Here is a 23,748-nt window from a genome sequence, read left to right on the forward strand (position 1 = left end):
TGGCTTTCCCTGTGAGATGGTCCCTTCCTGGGCACCTCCAAGGTGAAGCCAGGCATCCCCGGCGCTGATGGGGCCGTTGTGGAGATTAAGCAAGCTATTGCCCAGAGTTGCAGAGTGGGACCCATGGTTAGCGTAGGCACCTCGGCGAGAATTATCGAGTCTGCGGACATTGACCCAAGACCCTGCCGCGTCGGGAATTGAACCCTGGTCCCGGACCGATTTCTGCTACAGGGTCTGCTGCCTCTAACCAGTGAGCCACACTTCTCCACAAGAAGGAGAACCTTGCGGAGGGGCAAGTGCATCGGAAAAGACAGGCTGAGGCAAAGAAGAAATCGAGTCCATAGCAGAGGAAGTTGAAACAGTGGCAGACGTAGTATCATAGGGAACAGTTGGAGCTGTAGGCAAAGTGGTAGAAGTAGATGGAGTATGTAGCAAAGATGGCGGCCCTTGAGAAGGCTGCGCCGGAGAAGTAGAAACCAGCTGAAGAGGAGCTGGCGTTCGTGCAAGAGCTGGGTTACGTGCGCCGGGGCGCGGTATAGTAAAATGCTTTGGTGGTGCGGTAGCGTCTAACGCATACGGTGGAGGTGAGTTTAATAAGTGGGACATTAACGGATCTTTCTCGGATCTTTCCTCTTGACCTCGTCCCTCATTTGGTAACATCGGGTAGCATTTATCTACTGCTAGTTTCTTGCTCCTAAGTATTTGTTCTGTTTCTTGCTCTTCCTCGTTATCCCTGTATGCAACGGCAGCTTGCACCATTGACATACCTCTTTTATTCCTTTTTGCTAATTTTATTTCTTTCTGTTTGGCTTCTTTGCGCCATAAGCGAAAAGAGTCAAACATCGCCGGCCGGGCTTTTTTCTTCAACAATTTGACCTCTAGGTTATCTAATATTTCTGAGTCAAAACTACCATATTGGGGCCATTTTAAAACACCATCCTTGCGGGTGTATTTTATCCATACTTCATTATATGTGATGGGACCTACGCCATGCTTCACATAGAGCTCATACGTTGGAGTTCCAATTGGAGGAACCGGACAAGAATCCTCTAATCGGGAGTCCTTACTACAACCAAGACAAAACAAGTTTCCAAGTCTGCTAAAACCAGGCATCTTCGCTCACTAGTCTAGCTTCAAACTTCAAAGGATTATCTGTTACGATATTTCTCGTGAAAACACGAGTCCTTCGGCTTTTTGGCTTGCAAGTACCAAATCAAAGCATAGGTCAAGGATACCAAAAACTAAGGATCAAACTAAGGACTGGGAGACGCTCCACTTATACTTAACTGAAGTATTTGAAGATCGGTGACGTCGCTAGAAGACTCGTCTATCGTTTCGCTCTACCAAGGATCACTGGGTCCAAAACAAGGCGATAGTCAGGGCAGCAGTCCTTCGTAGCCGTCGGGACGCGGGGAACCTCGCAGCAAAGACCTTCGGAACCACGTCGACATACAGGGGTCGCTGAAGTGGCTGGCCGTCCTCTGGAATTTTCACACGAAGCTCCTCACGAACATCTGGCTTGGACCGTCGCCGCTTGATACCGCCCCGAGTTGGGCGCCAACTGAGGTGCCGGGTTTTTAAGAACCCGGTGGTGCCAGGGGATAACACCAGAAGACCTCTGAGTTCTCCCTTGTTCCGGACCACAGAAACAATGAGTCTTCTAGTCGCAGTCAGAGATCAAGTTTTATTGGCAGCTACCAAGTAACATGTGTCCTAGAAGCACGACAAACGCGGATCGTGTGTTCTCAGGAGACTGTTCGTTTTTACAGAACAAGCCTTCTCCTTATAATAGCTGCAAGCAAGAATTCTTGAGTTTATGATATGACTATACACATATTTCGACAACAATACAAAGAGCGAAGTCATGTAGGCAAACCCATATTTTGGACGTCCCGTTCGTGATAGATTACCCAGCCAGTCCCGGAACTCCCATCAGATATCGATGAAACCCCAATAAAGAAGGGCACCTCCTAGTCATAAAACTGCCCATAAACAAGGAACGCGGACAGGTGTGTTGTGTGTAGAAAACATGATCTGTACGCGGTGAATGGCTTATGGTATGTTATGCATTGATGCTATCGTATTCAGCCACTGGGCGAGGAGCTGCCTAAACAGGTTTGGCTGGAGGCAAGGGAGTCAGTTGGGACAGGTCAGGGGAAAGTCAGGGAAGGTGGACGTGTCCTTTTAGATCAAGCTCGACCTTACTCAATTGACTTATCATGAGGGCAAGACACAAGATGGATGCCGTTTACAAAATGGAGTCTGAGGGGTCGGAACGGAAACTACGATTTAGGGGTGTTGGCATTCCTCGATCATGACGCAAATGCATAGGAATGATGTCCTAATCATTACCGGTCTGTTGATACCAAATTCGTCATGGGATATTGATATTTTGTGGCTCGGGTATTGGATCTCGATACCGTGATAACAGTAGGGTCCAGAATTTCAGAACCACAATGGAGTTGAAGAGGGTGGGCATGGCTGCTTTCTTGGCTTCCTTGATGTGCCTGTGATAATTGCTGAGGGCTGTTATGTGGGCTGCTTTGGTGGCGGGGTGCTTAGTGGTGGGACATCATTTCTCCAGTTGGTGGCAGTTGGGCTTGGTGTTCCTGAGTTCCAGGGTGTACCAGCTGGTGTGTTTAGATGTTGTGTTGAATTTTGTGGGTTTCAGTGGGGTGACTCTGTTGGCACAGATGGTGATCCAGGGGGCGAAGTTCTGGACAGCCTGGTTGAAGTCTGTTGAGGCATGGGTAGGAAGGTGGCGAGAGCCTGTAAACACTGAGTTTCCATGACCTCGCTCTATCTGTGGTGGGGGGGATCTGACGCCTGTTGATTGTGTGATGTGCATCTATGATTGTGAAGTGCACAATGGTGTGGTCAGTTCAGGTGAGTTTTGTGGTGTGTCTGAATTTGATGCAGTCACTGGAGGTGAAAATGGGGTTGAGTATGTGTCTGGCTATGTGCGTGGGTTCGGTGACCAGTTGGGTGAGTCCGATGTTGTTCAGACTCTCAAGGAGAGTGATGTAGTATGCGTAGTTGGGGTTGTCAATATCATGTCTGTACGTATACGGGAGTGCCTTCTATCAGTTGTCTGTCTAGTCTATCTAGCTCTCCCCCGGGAGTGCAGTACTGCGGGTCACCAACAGATCACTTCTGGGTGACACCGTGTAAAACCCCGCTATGCATAGCGCCTGGTGCTTCTGATTAGGATTCTACTTGCTTGGAGTCAGAACCTGTGGATCCGTTTCCCTGTAGGGGCTCTAGGTACAAACCCTTCCTTGCCTCGCTCTCAACTGAGGCTTATTCGCTGTTTGCCAGCTGCACACGTACGAATGCGTCGCAGCGCCTCATGCAGCTTCCCGATCCTGTCAGCACAGGAGCGCTGCTACTGATACGAGAGAGCCCAAGGCGGGAGTACTCTCTCTTTTTCTTGTTGCTTCTTGGTGAGCGCATGACAGCGTCACCACCCCTTACTTCGCAGGCATTCCAGTGAACGCAGGAGCGCGTCACCGCCCTTGTCCCCTGCCAGCTTCCGGGTGAGCACAGGAGCGCATCACCACCTCTTACTTTGCTAGCATCCCGGTGAGCGCAGGAGAGCATCACCACCCCTCACTTTGCCAGCATCCTGGTGAGCGCAGGAGCGCATCACTGCCCTTGCCCCCCTGCCAGCTTCCGGGTGAGTGCAGGAGCATGTCACCACCCCTTCCCTTTCTTCCTACACTCGGCGCATGAGCGCCTTGCTGCTATTGCCCTGTAGCTGCAGCACAGGAGTGCTTCATATACCGTGACTACTGTTCCTGGTAATCCTCTACCCTCCTGATACCGTGGTGTTCAGCCCAGGCGTGCTTTCTGTCCATTCCAAGACCCTGGGTTGCTGGTGCACCTACCGGAGATTTGTTGCTAAAGACACTTCATTCCAGGTGGCTATTGTGACTCTCCCTACCATCCCCCAGTTGAGTGTGTGTGTGTGAGTGTGTATGCTGATTAACGCAGTAGTGACTGCTTGTTTATTGTTTTCCCAGGCTGACGGTCCAGAAAGGCAACAATTCCACCAGGTATCAGTCATCACTTCAGCACACCAAACAGTACACCACCCCATGAGGATTCCTTCCCCCAGTCTTCACCAATCCCCGGTCTGGTACTATTCAAGGTAGGACAGGGAAGCAGGTGGCAGACGGTGGAGGTTATTCATATCATCCCCGCGAGTCAACTCTACAGGCAGAAGGTAAGGCTTGTGGGGTCTTTGACAGTCAGTGTGGAAGTTGAGGTAGTAGAGTAGGAGGTAGTGGTGAGATTCAATTGCTAGTTGTGAGATGAGGTTGGGGATGGTGTCGCAGAATGTTGCTTGAGATCCCGGTGGTCTGTAGGTGAGGGTGTCTCTTATCGCGATCTTTGATCAGTATGTAGTAGGAAGTTGAGGTGTTCCATGAGAGGCGTGATGTCATCGTTGCTGATGGTGCATCTGATGGTTTCCTTGAAGATGATGGCAATGCCTCTGCCTTGTTTGTCAGCGCTGTCTTGGTGTTGTCGGGGTTCAAGGAGGGGTTGAGTCACGTTTCAGTGATGAAGGGAACGTCCATGGAGAGGGTGGTGATGGTGTCCCAGATTTCTGTGAATTTTTATGAAGAAAGATGAGCGTGTAGTGGTCCCCCTCATTTCAACCGTTCAGTCCAGCTTTGGGCAGAGCTTGTAGGCCTACACACCCTTAATGAATAAACTATTTGGGGGAATGGGTGTGTATGGGACCCCTTCCCAGTTGTCCAGATTGCCTTTAGGAGCCCCTATCTCCCAAGGGGCCAGCTCAAAGTAACACAGAAGGCTGGCATGTAGTGAGCAGGGTCCCGCAACCAAATAAAAGAAGCAACCATATAGCCTTCCCTGAGGGATGCTCCCCTGCCCCCTTGTGCCCTGTGTCTGTGATGGGGAGGCGTACCCCAAGCATAAAATTCCCACCTGCTTCAAGCAAGTGTAGGAGGCACTCAGATTCCTGCTCCCATCTATGGTTGCCTGGGCCCATGGGTGCACAGAAGATGCCGGCTTGCGGATTGGTGCTACACCCTCGGGCATGGAATGGTGCTACACCCTCGGGGAGCTGGCTGGGCCACCCCACAACCCCTATAGCCATGTGTGCCCCGGGTGGGATTGGGGCACCCAAAATCAAAGGCATTGCGGTGTGCCACAGGGGAAAAATTAAAAGGATTTTGGCTTCCCATTTTGGGAAGCTGCTAATAACATAGTCCTAAACTCAGGTCTGGAGTGCCTCATAATGCAAGTTTTGTTCCTCATGGCATCCCCCAAGGAGTAGCAGGAGCCCCACTAACGTTTACCAGTAGTGTTTGGGGTGCTTGCAAAAGGGTAGTATCTTCCCCCATGTTATCATAAAAGTCAGTCTATGTTTACAAGGGGCAGGAGGACATGATCTCAGGAGACCTTTTACTAGAGTTTAAGCACTCTCAGAAGTTAGAGCTTTTGATTTTTGGCTTGGGAGGGTGGGGTGGGGATCCAGGGGGATTTGTTCTATGACTACAGTATATGGTCTACAGACAGTAATAGAAGACTCAGACATACATGTTTCTAGTTAAATTAAAATGCTTTATTTAAAATACTTTATAGACAATGATTATTGATGAACATTGCAAAGCTAACATTAATAATGAAAGCATTTTAAAATGGCTATTGATTTAATTGGTTTTAATGATGAATCCTAATATGTGTATGCTGTTTTATTAAGGTGGAGACACCTTGACAAATCCAATAGGCCCGCCTTATATATCATAACACCAATACGCCTGCCTTACTTATAATGACACCCCCTTATATTGTGATGTTGCACCTGGTATAGGCGGAGGTATGGTGACTATGAAATGTGATATGAGAGTGTCAGCAAAGGTATTTCCATCTACTTGATGTATATATTTGTAATTGAATGCACAACATTTAGCATTTTGTATGTCCTTTTTAAAAGAAGAAGCACTGAATGAACAATTATTTATTGAGTGTTGTTGTTGCGCACCAGCAACTTGTGACTGCTAGCCCACACCACCTCCCCTGAGTAGACCTTGGATTGCTCTACTTTGCTACGCTGAGAGAGTCAAGTGCTGCAATAGAGTACTTAGTTCCCAGTACAAAGATAATTGAAGAATTATTACTTGTGCAGTACTCGCATCCTTCACAACTAATAACCCAATTTCTTACAGAGTCTCTCGTTTTGGATACTGGACCCAACACAGAATATTACAGATATAGGACCTGGACTATACAACAGCTCAAATCTACCAGGGAGCCCCTATTTAAATTTAAAAGGTTCTTGAGCCAATATGCACAAACTTCATCACCTGTATCGAAGGCTAACCTCTCCCTTCACATCTAGGGTTCCTTTGCCTCACTGTCTAGAAGCAATACCAAATGAACAACAGCAGAGTCTTTCAACGTCATGTGACCCAGGATTCTTGCAGAAAGGCACAGTTGGTTTGAGCAGAAAAATGCCAACTAAGTGTAATTTTTAGGATAGTAACTTAAGATCTGACCATTGAAGAGGATTTTAAATTCCAATTAATTTGACTGGAAACAGCATTGCTGTATCTGGCCCCAATATGAAGTTATCTCATATTAAGTTTAATAAGGAAACCCAGTTTTAACCCATGGGAGAGACAAACTCACAACAGTGAAAAACGTCTTCAGGAGTTTTTAACTGCCAGGACATGTTAAACAAAACACTGACAGGAAAGCCTTTAGCTTTTAGGCACGAAAATGACTACAAGTGTAATTTCCAAAATTGTAATATAATACCCGACTTGACCATTGAGTTGTATTTTAAATTACAATTAGAATGAGTCCTTGAAGTATTTTTCTAAGTTATTTTCAAACCGAATTTAGCACTTATTAACTATAAACCAGTGTTAACCTATGGGAGAGCCACCCTTGTCAGAGTGAAAAACAACATAGGAGATTTTTCACAGCCAGGATAATATACATTAAGGGGCACATGTATCTAAAAATCATGCACCGCAGAGCAGTAACCCACCTTGTGGGCTACACTGCGTGATAGGGATCTACTGCATATTTCTGTCTTGTCCAGCATCCTGGGACTAGTTTCATGGCATCACTCCTCATCAGCTACGCTAGCTTGAATCCAATGATACCCGTCCTAGAATGCTTGTTTCGAGTCCAGGAAGTACCTGCCTTGTCAGTTCAGGCTGGACTGTTCCCACGAGAAACAGGGTCAAGAGTGATTTTCATATGGCTGGGCCTAAACTGGGGTGGCATGGTGAGCAAAAGAGCAATGAATTTAACCCAGATCTATTGACAGGGGGTGAATGTTTGAGTATCACTTTTAGAAAGTTGGCATTTTCTTGTCCTCCACACCTCCTTATGGAACAACGCCTGGTGGCCATCAGAACTCGGACCCACCTCACTCTGAAAGACCATGCCCGCAACCTCCACATCATCCTGGACAGCGAACTCTCCATGAAATGACAGGTCAATGCCGTCTCCTTAGCCTGCATCCACACTTTCTGCATGCTCCGCAGAATCTTCAAATGGCTCCCCATCAGCACCAGAAAAACTGCGACGCAATCCCTCAACACCAGCTGCCTGGACTATGGGAACGCAATTGATGTAAGCATCACCATCAAACTAATGAGTTGTCTTCAGTTGATCCAGAATACAGAAGCCAGCCTGATCCTCAACTTGCCCAAAAGGATTCACGTCACCCAGCACATGAGAGACCTCCACTGATGGCTCCCCATCCAGACAAGTTGCCATTTCAATCTACTGACCCATGCCTACGAAGCCCTCCAAGACCAAGGACCTGTATACATGAACCACCACGTGAATTTCCACCAACCACTCAGAAAACTCTGCCCTGCTCACCTCGCACTTGCACAGACACCACGCATCCACCGCTGCCGCCCCAGAAGATGCTCCTTCTCCCACCTTGCTGCCAAGTCCTGGAACACCCTTCAACTCAACCTCCGAACATCACCCTTGTTGACAGACTTCAGAAAGGGACTTAAGACCTGCCTCTTCGACTGAACCTGCAGTCCAGTGCCTGGATACCCTCACGGGTGACAAGCCGTGCTATAAAAGTACCACAAGATTAATTTGGTGTCTGCAGCCTGTATAATGGGTCACATTACCAGGTCTAGCTGGTAGCTGGTCTTTGTGTATTACTCCCATACAAAGGGTGAATAGGTGTTGGCAGGATGGGCCATCTCTGACTTGATGAGGTACATTAGCTGTCACCCACCACACTTGCACATACCAAATGCTCTGCCCAGCACACTCACAAAGAGTTTTACAATAGTATTTTGTGTCCCTAGACAAGCTGGGTCCAGGACAGGAAAGTAGGAAATTCCAAACACTTCTAGGAATGGAAACCTCCAGAACCTTCTCCTACTTCTAACCTGCCACCAAGTATAACTTGTGGACCCTCAGACCCAGCACCAGTACACCTCTGGATGACTCATATATACTCCTGTGCTGCTCTGCTGCATGAATGAGTGCTACTCTGCTGTCCTGCTACTCTGCTTCCATAGTGAGAAGGCCTGGACCTGCATCTTGAACCCAGGACCTCCAGAGTGACTCCAAGGACTAGTTGTCTGGCCTCCTGATCAGAGCCTCAGGGACAAAAATGGCTCCAACCAGCCTTGAACCCAGCACCTGGTCTCTGCCTGCTGTGAGTCTTGCCCCCCCAAGTGGTACCCCCCCTTGCGATGTGGAGTTTCATTGTCATCGTCAAGGCTGCCATTGACGAGAGATGCAAGGAGCTGTGCCGGGGAAGGGGTCCCACAGTGGTGGTTCTGAAGGAGATGCGTTAGTCTCAAGATGCAGGTTGCAGCGATGATGCAAGCCTTTTGCGACGGGCCTGATTCATGCAGCAGTGGAGATGCATCGGTTCTACTCGGGATGTGTCGCTCAGCAGATAAGATATGTCAGTTCCTCTAGCAAGCACCTAAGGCCCACTTTCAAAGGTCCAGGACTGAGTAGGCACCACTTGACAGGGTAGAATCACAGATGGCAGAGTCCAGGTGCAGGGTTTGGGAGCCATTTATCTCCCTGAGGCTTCAGATCAGGTGGCCAGCCAGCTAGCCCTTAGAGCAGAGGTCTTCAAACTGGGGGCGGGCCCCCCTAGTGGGGCCTCGAGTGATCCCAAGGGGGCCCCAGGCTGTGCCCAAAAGAAGCATTATGCTCACAGCAGTGCTTTGTTTTAAGCATGGCTGGGAGAAGGTGTCAGAAGGGAAGGGACTCCAAATATTCTTCTACACGCCCACCCCCATTTCTATTAATCACACTGTGGGTATTTTTAACCGTTAGTAAGGCCTGCCTGACCACAATAGTATGTTTGGCAATCATGTAAGAGGATTTAACTGGAATGTTTAAATATGTCTCCTGTTTAAATAAATTGAGACATATTTAAACATTGCCAATTTAATGGAATTATTGTGAAAAGTTCTGAGGCAGCGGGGGCCAGATTCATTAGATTTTTTCACTGGGGGGCACGGCGTTAAAAAGTGTGAAGACCACTGCCTTAGAGTCACTCTGGGTTCTGGGGTCAAGATATGCAGGTCTAGTCCTTTCTCATCCAGGCAAGAGGGCAACAGGCAGCATATCAGCAGAGCAAAGCAGGAGTCCAGCAGAGTACACTCCAGCAGAGTGGCAGTTCTTCAGCAGCACATCAGTCCTTCTTGTTGGCGGAGTATCCGCAGGTCCAGAAGTGTACTCAAGTGGTGGTCTATGAGGTCAAAAACTTATATCCAGTGGTGCCTTTAAAGTGGAAGAGACTTTGAAGACATGCCTTTGAAATGCACAGATGTTCCCCCTTCCTGTCGTGGCTCCAGACTCACTGCAGGGGATATGCAGTCCTTTGTCTTTGGATAGGACATAACCTATTCAGGTGTAAGAGAGGCTGTGCCCAGCTCCTCCCTCCCATCCTGCCAGGGATGGTCCATTGAGAAAAGCTCCTAATGTGTGTGACTGTCTAGAAGGAATAAACAAAGCCTAACTGGCAACTACACTCAGCCATGTGATCAGAGACGGGCTACAGACACCAAATGGCGAAAGCAAGAAAAGGCCAATTTTCTAAAAGTGGAATTTTCCGAATGGTAACTTAAATTCAGACTTCACCATATGTTTGAATTTTACATTGTTATTCAAGAGACACCATACTTGAAGGGGTATGCTTTCCCAATTGGAAATTACACTTATGAATTGTAATAAGTAAATACAAATGTTAGCCTATGGAGAGATAGGCCTTGCATTAGTGAAAAATGAATATGACAGTTTTTCGCTACCAGGACTTATAAACTTAAAAGTACATGTTCTGCCTTTTAAATACATTGCACCCTGCCCTCTGGGTTATCGTGGGCTTACCTCAGGGGTGACGTATACGGATACAAAAGGAAGGTTTGGGCCTGGCAAAAGGTCTATTTTCCCAGGTTGATATGGCAGTGTAAACTGCACATACAGTCTCTGCAATGGCAGGCCTGAGACATGGTTAAAGGCCTACTTAGGTGGGTCGCACAATCAGTGCTGCAGGCCCACTAATATGTACAGGAACAGAGATCCTTAAAGTCAATCAATAGATAATAATGCTCTGGAGACAAAAATAATGTCCAGGAGTAATCAAAAAATGGATATGTAGTACGCTTTTAATCAAACCTATATATGTGTGGAAGATTAACCCCACTGGGGTAATCCTCAACTGGTCTTAAAAACAAGGAAACAAACATGAAAACAAACAGCCATGAGACATTAAATGACCATCAGTTACAGTCACAATTGGGGTCACTTATTTACATCAAGGCGAACAAGACTGCACCCAGAAGTCATATACACGTATTTATAGGGTCAGGGCATTTTAAGGTCGACAACTTTTCAATTGGTGAATAATGCAGGATCATCATCAGGACTTCAAAATACATGCCTGATTACATTTGTGGTGTGCAAAGAATGCATGTTATCTTATGGAGGAAATTGGGAAGGAGAAAAAAAGGTGGGGCATAGAAAAAGCAAATGCCAGTCAAATGAACCACTATGAGCACAACATTGCAGTTGTACCAAGGTAAAGCGTGATATATTTTACAAACATGCCTATAACAGTGTAATAGCCCTATAGGCAGTGAAAAAAGCCAATAACCACAACAAAACTGGCTTGAAGGAGAACAGAACCCTTCCTAGGTATACAAAAATAGGTATTCTGGCATGCATCATGCATAGAGCGACTGGAAATACCATACCGATGAGGGAAATCTTAACATACCTATCAAAGTGTCAGAAGGAACATATGACAGGGTTTAATACACTTGGCCTGACAGAGATGGTGAATCCAAAATAGGAAAGCCAAGTTACGCACCCTAACAATCGAACAATTTACAAGCCAGCCGGTTGTAAGCAAGTGGATAAAAGCGCAACAAGGTAGTATTTACATAGGGGCAAAAGTAAGCGTAATTGTAAGCGCAATCCACAATGTGCAGAAGTATGCAACCTTCACGGAAAAAGTCCCACGGATATCAATCCTCAATTACAGAGTCAGTAGATCTACAAGAGGAAGCACAGTGCTTAAAAATGGGGATTCTAATGTCCTATTTAACCCGGAAGCAGCGAGTACCACTTACAGGCAAGTGTCAGTGCCAAGATGCGCTGACGGGGCCCTTTGAACGCACCAGTGAATTGAACGTATGAGTGAGAAAAACTGGTTTAAAGGTGTGAGAATAGATGAGGGACTAAGGCAGCTGCGATGTCAGCCATTTTGGATTACTGAGGTGACTGCGCGAATAGAGGGTATAGGTGTCGGCCATATTAATCAGTGCAAGAATCATAATATTATGTGACTACACGACATACAACTGACAAGGAAAAAAATCATGAAGAAATTAGGCATAGAGTTATGTAATTTCCAGAAGAAAACATATAGGCAAGTTATCCTCCTAGTTCATAAAAGATATGACCTGCTCTCAGGAAACCCCCGCGCCGCACGGCCACCAGCTGTGTGTGTGCCCCCTTGCCTCGCTGCTGCCCGCAGCCCCGCTGCGACTGCCTCTCTGTTCCCTGCCTTTCCGCCGCATTTTGCGTGCGTGTGCTTTGCGTGCTGAGAACTGTATTTAACTGTATTTAACCTCTATTTTTTTCTTCTGTAACTGCTTTTTTCATCTCTGTTTATCGGCTCACTGTTGTTGTCTCTGCCCCCCTGTGCCCGCCCCGCTCCCCGCTTCCCGTCGCCGCCCTAGCGGCCACGCCCCCTTTTTGTTCTGTGCCCTCCCCGCTCCCGCCTCCAAGCTGCTCCTCCCTCCCTCCCACTTGGCCATAAATGGCGACCGCGCGGCGCAGGTGAGTGTGACCTGCTCTCAGGACACCCCCGTGCCGCACGGCCACCAGCTGTGTGTGTGCCCCTTGCCTCGCTGCTGCCCGCAGCCCCGCTGCGACTGCCTCTCTGTTCCCTGCCTTTCCGCTGCATTTTGCGTGCGTGTGCTTTGCGTGCTGAGAACTGTATTTAACTGTATTTAACCTCTATTTTATTCTTCTGTAACTGCTTTTTTCATCTCTGTTTATCGGCTCACTGTTGTTGTCTCTGCCCCCCTGTGCCCGCCCCGCTCCCCGCTTCCCGCCGCCGCCCTAGCGGCCACGCTCCCTTTTTGTTCTGTGCCCTCCCCGCTCCCGCCTCCCAGCTGCTCCTCCCTCCCTCCCACTTGGCCATAAATGGCGACCGCGCGGCGCAGGTGAGCGTGACCTGCTCTCAGGACACCCCCGCGCCGCACGGCCACCAGCTGTGTGTGTGCCCCCTTGCCTCACTGCTGCCCGCAGGCCCGCTGCAACTGCCTCTCTGTTCCATGCTTGTTTCGAGTCCAGGAAGTACCTGCCTTGTCAGTTCAGGCTGGACTGTTCCCACGAGAAACAGGGTCAAGAGTGATTTTCATATGGCTGGGCCTAAACTGGGGTGGCATGGTGAGCAAAAGAGCAATGAATTTAACCCAGATCTATTGACAGGGGGTGAATGTTTGAGTATCACTTTTAGAAAGTTGGCATTTTCTTGTCCTCCACACCTCCTTATGGAACAACGCCTGGTGGCCATCAGAACTCGGACCCACCTCACTCTGAAAGACCATGCCCGCAACCTCCACATCATCCTGGACAGCGAACTCTCCATGAAATGACAGGTCAATGCCGTCTCCTTAGCCTGCATCCACACTTTCTGCATGCTCCGCAGAATCTTCAAATGGCTCCCCATCAGCACCAGAAAAACTGCGACGCAATCCCTCAACACCAGCTGCCTGGACTATGGGAACGCAATTGATGTAAGCATCACCATCAAACTAATGAGTTGTCTTCAGTTGATCCAGAATACAGAAGCCAGCCTGATCCTCAACTTGCCCAAAAGGATTCACGTCACCCAGCACATGAGAGACCTCCACTGATGGCTCCCCATCCAGACAAGTTGCCATTTCAATCTACTGACCCATGCCTACGAAGCCCTCCAAGACCAAGGACCTGTATACATGAACCACCACGTGAATTTCCACCAACCACTCAGAAAACTCTGCCCTGCTCACCTCGCACTTGCACAGACACCACGCATCCACCGCTGCCGCCCCAGAAGATGCTCCTTCTCCCACCTTGCTGCCAAGTCCTGGAACACCCTTCAACTCAACCTCCGAACATCACCCTTGTTGACAGACTTCAGAAAGGGACTTAAGACCTGCCTCTTCGACTGAACCTGCAGTCCAGTGCCTGGATACCCTCACGGGTGACAAGCCGTGCTATAAAAGTACCACAAGATTAATTTGGTGTCTGCAGCCTGTATAATGGGTCACATTACCAGGTCTAGCTGGTAGCTGGTCTTTGTGTATTACTCCCATACAAAGGGTGAATAGGTGTTGGCAGGATGGGCCATCTCTGACTTGATGAGGTACATTAGCTGTCACCCACCACACTTGCACATACCAAATGCTCTGCCCAGCACACTCACAAAGAGTTTTACAATAGTATTTTGTGTCCCTAGACAAGCTGGGTCCAGGACAGGAAAGTAGGAAATTCCAAACACTTCTAGGAATGGAAACCTCCAGAACCTTCTCCTACTTCTAACCTGCCACCAAGTATAACTTGTGGACCCTCAGACCCAGCACCAGTACACCTCTGGATGACTCATATATACTCCTGTGCTGCTCTGCTGCATGAATGAGTGCTACTCTGCTGTCCTGCTACTCTGCTTCCATAGTGAGAAGGCCTGGACCTGCATCTTGAACCCAGGACCTCCAGAGTGACTCCAAGGACTAGTTGTCTGGCCTCCTGATCAGAGCCTCAGGGACAAAAATGGCTCCAACCAGCCTTGAACCCAGCACCTGGTCTCTGCCTGCTGTGAGTCTTGCCCCCCCAAGTGGTACCCCCCCTTGCGATGTGGAGTTTCATTGTCATCGTCAAGGCTGCCATTGACGAGAGATGCAAGGAGCTGTGCCGGGGAAGGGGTCCCACAGTGGTGGTTCTGAAGGAGATGCGTTAGTCTCAAGATGCAGGTTGCAGCGATGATGCAAGCCTTTTGCGACGGGCCTGATTCATGCAGCAGTGGAGATGCATCGGTTCTACTCGGGATGTGTCGCTCAGCAGATAAGATATGTCAGTTCCTCTAGCAAGCACCTAAGGCCCACTTTCAAAGGTCCAGGACTGAGTAGGCACCACTTGACAGGGTAGAATCACAGATGGCAGAGTCCAGGTGCAGGGTTTGGGAGCCATTTATCTCCCTGAGGCTTCAGATCAGGTGGCCAGCCAGCTAGCCCTTAGAGCAGAGGTCTTCAAACTGGGGGCGGGCCCCCCTAGTGGGGCCTCGAGTGATCCCAAGGGGGCCCCAGGCTGTGCCCAAAAGAAGCATTATGCTCACAGCAGTGCTTTGTTTTAAGCATGGCTGGGAGAAGGTGTCAGAAGGGAAGGGACTCCAAATATTCTTCTACACGCCCACCCCCATTTCTATTAATCACACTGTGGGTATTTTTAACCGTTAGTAAGGCCTGCCTGACCACAATAGTATGTTTGGCAATCATGTAAGAGGATTTAACTGGAATGTTTAAATATGTCTCCTGTTTAAATAAATTGAGACATATTTAAACATTGCCAATTTAATGGAATTATTGTGAAAAGTTCTGAGGCAGCGGGGGCCAGATTCATTAGATTTTTTCACTGGGGGGCACGGCGTTAAAAAGTGTGAAGACCACTGCCTTAGAGTCACTCTGGGTTCTGGGGTCAAGATATGCAGGTCTAGTCCTTTCTCATCCAGGCAAGAGGGCAACAGGCAGCATATCAGCAGAGCAAAGCAGGAGTCCAGCAGAGTACACTCCAGCAGAGTGGCAGTTCTTCAGCAGCACATCAGTCCTTCTTGTTGGCGGAGTATCCGCAGGTCCAGAAGTGTACTCAAGTGGTGGTCTATGAGGTCAAAAACTTATATCCAGTGGTGCCTTTAAAGTGGAAGAGACTTTGAAGACATGCCTTTGAAATGCACAGATGTTCCCCCTTCCTGTCGTGGCTCCAGACTCACTGCAGGGGATATGCAGTCCTTTGTCTTTGGATAGGACATAACCTATTCAGGTGTAAGAGAGGCTGTGCCCAGCTCCTCCCTCCCATCCTGCCAGGGATGGTCCATTGAGAAAAGCTCCTAATGTGTGTGACTGTCTAGAAGGAATAAACAAAGCCTAACTGGCAACTACACTCAGCCATGTGATCAGAGACGGGCTACAGACACCAAATGGCGAAAGCAAGAAAAGGCCAATTTTCTAAAAGTGGAATTTTCCGAATGGTAACTTAAATTCAGACTTCACCATATGTTTGAATTTTACATTGTTATTCAAGAGACACCATACTTGAAGGGGTATGCTTTCCCAATTGGAAATTACACTTATGAATTGTAATAAGTAAATACAAATGTTAGCCTATGGAGAGATAGGCCTTGCATTAGTGAAAAATGAATATGACAGTTTTTCGCTACCAGGACTTATAAACTTAAAAGTACATGTTCTGCCTTTTAAATACATTGCACCCTGCCCTCTGGGTTATCGTGGGCTTACCTCAGGGGTGACGTATACGGATACAAAAGGAAGGTTTGGGCCTGGCAAAAGGTCTATTTTCCCAGGTTGATATGGCAGTGTAAACTGCACATACAGTCTCTGCAATGGCAGGCCTGAGACATGGTTAAAGGCCTACTTAGGTGGGTCGCACAATCAGTGCTGCAGGCCCACTAATATGTACAGGAACAGAGATCCTTAAAGTCAATCAATAGATAATAATGCTCTGGAGACAAAAATAATGTCCAGGAGTAATCAAAAAATGGATATGTAGTACGCTTTTAATCAAACCTATATATGTGTGGAAGATTAACCCCACTGGGGTAATCCTCAACTGGTCTTAAAAACAAGGAAACAAACATGAAAACAAACAGCCATGAGACATTAAATGACCATCAGTTACAGTCACAATTGGGGTCACTTATTTACATCAAGGCGAACAAGACTGCACCCAGAAGTCATATACACGTATTTATAGGGTCAGGGCATTTTAAGGTCGACAACTTTTCAATTGGTGAATAATGCAGGATCATCATCAGGACTTCAAAATACATGCCTGATTACATTTGTGGTGTGCAAAGAATGCATGTTATCTTATGGAGGAAATTGGGAAGGAGAAAAAAAGGTGGGGCATAGAAAAAGCAAATGCCAGTCAAATGAACCACTATGAGCACAACATTGCAGTTGTACCAAGGTAAAGCGTGATATATTTTACAAACATGCCTATAACAGTGTAATAGCCCTATAGGCAGTGAAAAAAGCCAATAACCACAACAAAACTGGCTTGAAGGAGAACAGAACCCTTCCTAGGTATACAAAAATAGGTATTCTGGCATGCATCATGCATAGAGCGACTGGAAATACCATACCGATGAGGGAAATCTTAACATACCTATCAAAGTGTCAGAAGGAACATATGACAGGGTTTAATACACTTGGCCTGACAGAGATGGTGAATCCAAAATAGGAAAGCCAAGTTACGCACCCTAACAATCGAACAATTTACAAGCCAGCCGGTTGTAAGCAAGTGGATAAAAGCGCAACAAGGTAGTATTTACATAGGGGCAAAAGTAAGCGTAATTGTAAGCGCAATCCACAATGTGCAGAAGTATGCAACCTTCACGGAAAAAGTCCCACGGATATCAATCCTCAATTACAGAGTCAGTAGATCTACAAGAGGAAGCACAGTGCTTAAAAATGGGGATTCTAATGTCCTATTTAACCCGGAAGCAGCGAGTACCACTTACAGGCAAGTGTCAGTGCCAAGATGCGCTGACGGGGCCCTTTGAACGCACCAGTGAATTGAACGTATGAGTGAGAAAAACTGGTTTAAAGGTGTGAGAATAGATGAGGGACTAAGGCAGCTGCGATGTCAGCCATTTTGGATTACTGAGGTGACTGCGCGAATAGAGGGTATAGGTGTCGGCCATATTAATCAGTGCAAGAATCATAATATTATGTGACTACACGACATACAACTGACAAGGAAAAAAATCATGAAGAAATTAGGCATAGAGTTATGTAATTTCCAGAAGAAAACATATAGGCAAGTTATCCTCCTAGTTCATAAAAGATATGACCTGCTCTCAGGAAACCCCCGCGCCGCACGGCCACCAGCTGTGTGTGTGCCCCCTTGCCTCGCTGCTGCCCGCAGCCCCGCTGCGACTGCCTCTCTGTTCCCTGCCTTTCCGCCGCATTTTGCGTGCGTGTGCTTTGCGTGCTGAGAACTGTATTTAACTGTATTTAACCTCTATTTTTTTCTTCTGTAACTGCTTTTTTCATCTCTGTTTATCGGCTCACTGTTGTTGTCTCTGCCCCCCTGTGCCCGCCCCGCTCCCCGCTTCCCGTCGCCGCCCTAGCGGCCACGCCCCCTTTTTGTTCTGTGCCCTCCCCGCTCCCGCCTCCAAGCTGCTCCTCCCTCCCTCCCACTTGGCCATAAATGGCGACCGCGCGGCGCAGGTGAGTGTGACCTGCTCTCAGGACACCCCCGTGCCGCACGGCCACCAGCTGTGTGTGTGCCCCTTGCCTCGCTGCTGCCCGCAGCCCCGCTGCGACTGCCTCTCTGTTCCCTGCCTTTCCGCTGCATTTTGCGTGCGTGTGCTTTGCGTGCTGAGAACTGTATTTAACTGTATTTAACCTCTATTTTATTCTTCTGTAACTGCTTTTTTCATCTCTGTTTATCGGCTCACTGTTGTTGTCTCTGCCCCCCTGTGCCCGCCCCGCTCCCCGCTTCCCGCCGCCGCCCTAGCGGCCACGCTCCCTTTTTGTTCTGTGCCCTCCCCGCTCCCGCCTCCCAGCTGCTCCTCCCTCCCTCCCACTTGGCCATAAATGGCGACCGCGCGGCGCAGGTGAGCGTGACCTGCTCTCAGGACACCCCCGCGCCGCACGGCCACCAGCTGTGTGTGTGCCCCCTTGCCTCACTGCTGCCCGCAGCCCCGCTGCGACTGCCTCTCTGTTCCCTGCCTTTCCGCTGCATTTTGCGTGCGTGTGCTTTGCGTGCTGAGAACTGTATTTAACTGTATTTAACCTCTATTTTTTTCTTCTGTAACTGCTTTTTTCATCTCTGTTTATCGGCTCACTGTTGTTGTCTCTGCCCCCCTGTGCCCGCCCCGCTCCCCGCTTCCCGCCGCCGCCCTAGCGGCCACGCTCCCTTTTTGTTCTGTGCCCTCCCCGCTCCCGCCTCCCAGCTGCTCCTCCCTCCCTCCCACTTTGCCATAAATGGCGACCCCGCGGCGCAGGTTAGCGTGACCTGCTCTCAGGACACCCCCGCGCCGCACGGCCACCAGCTGTGTGTGTGCCCCCTTGCCTCACTGCTGCCCGCAGGCCCGCTGCAACTGCCTCTCTGTTCCCTGCCTTTCCGCCGCATTTTGCGTGCGTGTGCTTTGCGTGCTGAGAACTGTATTTAACTGTATTTAACCTCTATTTTTTACTTCTGTAACTGCTTTTTTCATCTCTGTTTATCGGCTCACTGTTGTTGTCTCTGCCACCCTGTGCCCGCCCCGCTCCCCGCTTCCCGCCGCCGCCCTAGCGGCCACGCCCCCTTTTTGTTCTGTGCCCTCCTCGGTCCCGCCTCCCAGATGCTCCTCCCTCCCTCCCACTTCGCCATAAATGGCGACTGCGCGTACGCGCATCGGGCGCGCCGATTGTGCGCCGAAGGTGCGCCAAAGGTAAGCCCGTCCGCGCCTGGACCGCACCCAGCGCCAGGACCCCTGGCCCCCACCGACGCAAGATGACCCAACAGACCTACGACGCCGCCACCCTCATCGCACTCAATACCGGCCGGAACCCCGCCTGCTGCCGGGCCGCCCCGAAATGCTTCCACGGACCCTTCACCTGCACAACCTGCAAATTCACCTGCCTCCGAACAAGCACCGCGCCCGCCAAGCCAACCCCCAGCAGCAACCTCAAGGGCATCCTGCTCAACACCCGATCCGTCCACAGACACGCCGTCGAGCTCTGGAACCTGCTCGACACAACATCTCCAGACGTCGCCTTCCTCACTGAAACATGGATGAACGCCTCATCAGCCCCCGACATCGCCATCGCCATCCCGGAGGGATACAAGATCATCAGGAGGGACCGCATCAACCAGACCGGAGGAGGCATCGCCATCGTCCACAAGAACACCATCCCCATCACGACCGACGCCGATGACACCTACACCGCCGCCGAACACCTCCACTTCCAGATTCACACCGACCCAAAGACGACCCTCAGAGGCACCCTCATCTACAGACCCCCGGGACCACGCACACAATTCAGCGAAGACATCACGGACTTCATCAGCCCACACGCCCTCCCCTCCGCCGACTACATCCTCCTAGGGGACCTCAACTTCCACCTGGAGAACAACAAGGACCGCAACACCGCCACCCTGCTGGACAACCTCGCCAACCTCGGACTCAAGCAACTGGTCAACACCTCCACCCACTACGCCGGCCACACGCTTGACCCCGTCTTCTCATCCAGCAAGCACATCGCCTTCAGCCACTCCACCGGACTTCACTGGACCGACCACAGCTGCGTCCACTTCAGCTTCAGAAAAACCACCACCACCCGCAACAGGTTCCTCACACAAGCTGGAGCAAGATCACCGCCGACCAGCTCACCGCCTACCTCAGCCAGAATCCACCTGCCAGCACACCGGACCCCAAGGAAGCAGCCCGCAACTTCACGCAGTGGCTGACCACCTGCGCCGACGACCTCGCACCTCTGAAGAACCCTCCCAGCAAACCCAGAAGCAAGAAGGCCCCCTGGTTCACCGACGAACTCAAGGACTCCAAGAAGACCTGCCGCACCCTCGAGAAAGCCTGGCTCCTCGACCGGACCACTGACAACATGACCGCCCTCAAACACGCGACCCGCAAGCACCACCAGCTCATCCGCACCACCAAGAAGAAATCACTGAAGGATCGACTGGACAACAACGCCCACGACAGCAAGGAACTCTTCAGCATCGTCAAGGAGTTCTCCAACCCCAGCACCGGCAACAACAACATCACCCCCTCACAAGATCTCTGCGACTCCCTCGCCTCGTTCTTCCACCGCAAGATTGCCGACATCCACAACAGCTTCGGCACACCATCCTCGCACCCATCCGTCGAACCAACGCACCCCGCCGCCACCCTCCGCACCTGGACCACTGTGACCACCGAAGACACAGCCCGCACGATGAACACCATCCACTCCGGATCGCCGACTGACCCCTGCCCCCACCACATTTTCAACAAGGCCGACTCCATCATCGCACCCCAACTCCGAGACGTCATCAACACCTCCTTCAGCACCGCCACCTTCCCGGAGAGCTGGAAGCATGCCGAGCTCAGCGCCCTACTGAAGAAACCAACAGCGGACCCCACCGACCTCAAGAACTTCCGCCCCATCTCGCTCCTCCCTTTTCCTGCCAAAGTCATAGAGAAGATCGCCAACAGACAGCTTGTCGCCTTCCTCGAGACGAATGGATCCCTCGACCCCTCGCAGTCCGGGTTCAGAGCCAACCACAGCACCAAGACCGCCCTCATCGCAGCCACCGACGACATCCGAGCCCATCTCGACAACGGGGAAACAGCGGCACTCATCCTCCTGGACCTCTCCGCCACGTTCGACACTGTCTGCCACCGCACCCTAGTCCAACGCCTCAGCAACACCGGCATCCAAGAGAATGCACTGAAGTGGATCATCTCGTTCCTCGCTGGAAGAACACAGAGGGTCCGCCTCCCCCCGTTTCGTTCCAAGGCCACCGAAGTCATCTGCGGGGTCCCGCAAGGATCATCACTCAGCCCCACCCTCTTCAACGTCTACATAAGACCTCTCGCAGCCATCGCACGCCAACACAACCTCAACATCATCTCCTACGCCGACGACACCCAGCTGATCCTCTCCCTCACCAGAGACCCCGACACCGCCAAAACCAGCCTCCACAAAGGGATGAAAGACGTCGCAGAGTGGATGAAGAACAGCCACTTGAAACTGAACTCAGACAAGACGGAAGTCCTCATCCTTGGGCCATCACCCACCGCCTGGGACGACTCCTGGTGGCCCCCAGCCCTGGGCACCGCCCCCAAGCCGACAGACCACGCACGCAACCTGGGCTTCATCTTGGACTCCTCCCTCTCGATGACCAGACAAGTCAACGCCGTCTTCTCTTCATGCTTTCACACCCTCCGCATGCTCCGCAAGATCTTCCGATGGATCCCGATCGAAACCAGGAAGACGGTCACCCAGGCCCTCGTCACCAGCCGACTGGACTACGGAAACACCCTCTACGCCGGAACCACAGCCAAGCTACAGAAAAGACTACAACGCATCCAGAATGCCTCCGCCCGACTCATCCTAGACATCCCTCGACGCAGCCACATCTCCGGCCACCTGAGGAACCTGCACTGGCTCCCCGTCAACAAGAGGATCACGTTCCGGCTCCTCACCCACGCACACAAGTCTCTCCACAACCTGGGCCCCAAGTACCTCAACGACCGCCTGACCTTCCACACGCCCACACGCCAGCTACGCTCCGCTAGCCTCGCCCTCGCCACCGTACCACGCATCCGAAGAGCCACCGCCGGAGGCAGATCCTTCTCCTACCTGGCGGCCAAGACATGGAACTCCCTCCCCATCCACCTTCGGCCGACCCAGGACCACCTCGCCTTCAGGAGACAACTCAAGACCTGGCTGTTCGAGCAGTAGCGACCCCCCTCCCTCAAGCGCCTTGAGACCCTTCCGGGTGAGTAGCGCGCCATACAAGTATTTGATTGATTGATTGATAGTTGAGCAATATTTTTACAAAAAATAAAAAAACGCAGACATATGTAGTCAAGGTGAATAAAATATACTACAGAAGCCAGGTTATGGCAAAATATATATATCCTCTTAATAAAAGGCAAAATAATATGCAAAGGAATAATTAGTAATTATAAGATCTGGCAAGCTGCTCATATCTACCACACAAAGGTGGTTCACAGTAGAAATCTTAAATCAAGGCTGTCCAGTCTTCCTTTCTGTTCAATCCTTTGAGTAGTAGTAGTAATAATTCCTTTATTTAGATATAAAACATATCTTTAAAAGATTACCCAAATCACATTATATACAGTTTTGTGAATACAAAATTTAAAAAAGTAGAAAGATAAAATATGACCGTGAGCATGCTTGTTAAAACATTTCAATTTGTAGATTGGCCCTCCCGGTCGTTACAAGTTCTATTAATATACATGTTCAATCTAGACAGTAAGCAATGAGGCCTTAGCAGTGTCCATTTTATCTAGATTGTGGTATGCTTGCTGAATAAATTTGGCCAAATTTATATTTAGGACAATTTTCTCTAGAGACAAGGCAGCAATAATGGCATGCCTACAAGTCCGAACTCCCAACCTGTTCCATTCTGGCTTAAGCAAACACCTGCGTTGAGAATTGAATGAAGGACAGATACAGAGCACATGCAAGATTGTTTCTGTTGCTAACCCGCATCCTCTACATGTTGTGTCCTCCTTCTTGCGACGCCAGATGGGTAGGTTTTGAAGAAAGCGCCAATCTCCCATTCTTAGGGCAATCAGGCAGCGCTTTAGATAAAGTGAAAATGTCGTGGACAGGTAGGCGGCAGGGGTTAAACGTTTGTAGGAGTTAACTACTGCCCAGGAATGACTACGTTTCATGACAAGAGCTTTATCTGAAGCCAGAGATTTCAGTCTTACACATTTTTTGATTGTATTTTTAAAAACAGTCTGACTGGGGTTAAGAGCCCAAAGGTCGGCAGCTGACATTTGATGGATATAGTCATTCAAAAGGCAGCCGAATGTTCCCCCTGGATTAATCTCATTGATTTCTTTCCAGACTAGAGATTCTAGTGTACCTGGCTCGGCCTGTCTTAATTTATGACAGAGCTTGAGATAGCAACATTAGAGGCTTCATAGTTGGTTAATCCCAGCTCTAATCTAATCTGGGCTGGGGAAGCGGTGCTCGGCAAATGAAGTGCCTTTCTATAGATTTTAGTTGTGTATTTATTTAGGACAGTGTTCATTTTGCCTTTAAAGATCTCTATGCCATATGAGAGTGTAGGCCCAATCTTTGCTCTAAGGACTTCTAATAGAGGAAAAAAGGTTGGACCTGAAAGTTTCTTCGATAGCTTGGCCAAGGATACCACTAGGGCCGTGGTTTTAGCTGCGATCACATTACTTTGCTTTGAGAAGCTGCCCCTTGAGTTTGTAGAAGCTGT

This window comes from Lissotriton helveticus, chromosome 4_1 (genome assembly GCF_964261635.1).
Source record: "Lissotriton helveticus chromosome 4_1, aLisHel1.1, whole genome shotgun sequence".
NCBI lineage: Eukaryota > Metazoa > Chordata > Amphibia > Caudata > Salamandridae > Lissotriton > Lissotriton helveticus.